This window comes from Orycteropus afer, unplaced genomic scaffold (assembly GCF_000298275.1).
Source record: "Orycteropus afer afer isolate SDZICR_OR568_19922 unplaced genomic scaffold, OryAfe1.0 scaffold00166, whole genome shotgun sequence".
Classification (NCBI taxonomy): domain Eukaryota; kingdom Metazoa; phylum Chordata; class Mammalia; order Tubulidentata; family Orycteropodidae; genus Orycteropus; species Orycteropus afer.
This window is the reverse complement of record NW_006921753.1, coordinates 2898248-2901538: the sequence shown is the minus strand read 5'-3', so window position 1 is coordinate 2901538 and position 3291 is coordinate 2898248.

Genomic DNA, 3291 nt, shown 5'->3' with positions numbered 1-3291 from the left:
AAGACTTAAATGTGAAACCTAAAACTATAGAGTTCCTCAAGGAAAAACTAGGGGCAAATTTAGGGGCCCTAATATGTGGCATAAATAGACCATCAAGCATAACCCAAATGCATAAACAGCAGAAGAGAAACTAGATGAATGAGACCTTCTCAAAATTAAACTTTTATGTGCTTCCAAAGACTTCTCCAAAAGAGTCAAAAGAGAACCTACAGATTGGGAAAAAATATTTGGCAATATGACAAGGGACTTATCTCTAGAATTTATAGAAAACTCCAATTCTTCAATAGCAAAATGACAAATAATCCAATTAATAACTGGGGAGAAGACATGAATAGACACTTCACTGAGGAGGATATTCAGGTGGCCAACAAAGATATGAAGAAATGCTCATGATCACTAGCCATTAGAGAGATTCAAATCAAAGCAACAATGAGATACCATCTTGCTCTGGCACTAGTAGAAAAGTTCAACAAGACACAAAATAAGAAATGCTGGTGAGGTTGCAGAGATTGGGACTCTCATACACTGCTGGTGGGACTGTTAAGTGGTACAACCACTGTGGAAAGCAATATGGCGATTCCTTAAAAAGTTGGAATTAGAAATATCATTTGATCCAGCCATTCCATTACTAGGTATATATCCTAAAGAAATGAGAGCCATGATAAGAACAGACTTATGCACACCCATGTTTATCGCAACACTATTTATAATAGGCAAAAGATGGAAACAACCTAGGTGTCCATCAGCTGAGGAATGGATAACCAAACTATGGTACATGCACACGATGGAATACTATGGAACCCTAAAGAATAACCTAGAATCTGCAGTACACTGCATAACTTGGATGAACTTGGAGGACATTATGCTGAATGAAATCAGTCAATCACAGAAGGACAAATATTGTATCAGTCTATTATTGTAAAAGTCAAGGAAAGATTTGTATATGGAAGGAAATCTTCTTTGTTGGTAACCAGGGGTGTGAGGGGAGGGGAGGGAACACTGTTAGATAGGTAGAGATAAGTATTGGTTTGGTGAAGAGAAGGGCAATGTACCAAATATGAGTGATCAACATGGTGACATTGAGGAAGAAGAAGACATAGAGAGGTACATGGGACGTGCAGACAACATAGATGAACCCTTTTGCACATACAGTATTGCATTGTCTGTGAAGGCAATTGTCTGTGAATTGCATGGTCTGTGAAGGTATGCGGGGGGAGATAGATGGGTGAAAAGGCTGAACTAGTAGATATGTCTCCTAAGTTGGGAGTGTACCCAAGACTATGTAGAGGGTTGGCAGACAATGGTCCTAGAAGTGTATTTGTATGATCTGAATTCCCACGTGTATAGTATAGCTGACAAGGGACAGATTGTAGTCACTTCTTGGTCACAGCCAGCTACCCAGAGGGACTAAGCAGTTGAACCTTTGGACTCGGAACCATAGTCACAGGGGACATCAAGCTCAATTGGCATAACATACTACACAAAACATTGCTCCACCTCCTACTTTGGCTAGTAGCAACTGGGGTCTTAAAAGCTTGCAAGCAGCCATCTAGATGCAATGATGGGTCTCTCTTCATCCAGAGCAAAGAAGAATGAAGAAAACCAAAGATTCATGGAAACAATTAGTCCTAGAGACTGGTACACCATGCAGTCTGCAGCCTATGTGATTATGAGACCAGAAGAACTAGGTGGTGCCCGGCTACCACTGTCAACCACTCAGAGGGGCATCTATGTAGGACATCCTGGATAGAGAGGGAGAACAATTTGGAACAAAACTCAAAATCATTTGGCAGGGGGAAGAAGGGGGACCAGGTTTGCAGGTCTGATAGAAGCTGGTGAAACCACTGAGACTATGTCCCCTAGCTGCCCTTCGGGTCTGGAACTGAACCCACCCCTGTGGCTTCCAGCCAAACAGAAGACAGGCAAAGGAGTTGAACATATACCTGAATTAGATACAGTCCTTGGAGAGAACATTCATGGGAGAAAGAAGGGCTGTTTATGCACAGGGACACAGCTCAAGGGGCAGGAGTACATGGAGGGATGGACACAGGGAACAGATAACTATCGGGAGGAAGTGGGAGGGAAGCTGTTGCATTGTGGTAAATTGTAGTCAATGTCATGAGAGAAAGTGTATGTGAACTGTTATATGGAAAGTGAATTTGCTCTGTAAATTTTCACCCAAATCACAATAAAAAATATTTCATATTTATATATGAAATATATATATATATATGAAGAAAATATATCGAAACCAAAAATTATTAGTAATTACTAGAGGTGGGAGGGAGGGAGGAAAGGGGAATTTTTGCTTAAGGGGCATTGAGTTTATGTAAATGATGACAGAATAATTTAGAAAAGGATAGTGAGAATGATTGCACAACTTGAAGAATGTAATCAACATCACTGAATTATACATGTAGAAATTGTTGAATTGGCATGTGTTTTGTTGTATATCTTTTCACCACACTAAAAAACAAAAACAAAATGATTGCTTCCCATCTTTGATCTATAATTGTGTTCTGTTTTACTCATTTAGGCCTTTATTCCATGATACCAGTTATGGGAGCAAAAAGATGACAAATTAGGGACACCGTAAGGGAATGTCAGTAGCAGTTACTAAGACAGGATCCCAAAGCATGGCATTGACCCAGGGAGATGGGGTGCCCTTAACCAGACTTTCCAAACACTGATGTTTTTTATCAGGATGCTCATTATAAGGGGAGGCAGGCCATTTACGTGAGCAGAATGCCGGGGTCCTGTCCATGGTCCTTTTTTTCCTGCATTAAGGTGTTAAGGAAGCTTACTTGGTCATTACAGAGTAGACTAGAAATTTGAGCAAAGAAGGTAGATATCTTTGTGAACTGTTTAATACGGGTTATGTTAATACCTGGTTATACATTCCTGCTTCCTAGAATGGGGTCCCTAGTGATCAAATGTTCTGGTCCCCCAGATTCACTGTCTCTCCACTGGATAATGCCATATGGACAATAAAAATATTTTTCTCTCTGTTCTCTGTTTTTCTAATATTTTCTCTTCTAATGACTCATTGTATTCTTTCATTCAAGAAATATTTTTTGAACATCTATTACGTGCCAAGAACTAGAATGTTAGGGTAAACACCCTAGATAACCTCACATGAGTAGTTGTGCTACAGTAATGTCTTGCTATAGGTCTAAACTCCATTCTTTCTTTTTAAGGTGACTTAGTATACCTCGGAAGGAAGGTTGGGCAATCCTACTTCTGTAGTGATACTGCCTCGGAAACCCAAGGAGGGGTTGCTATGAGTCGGGT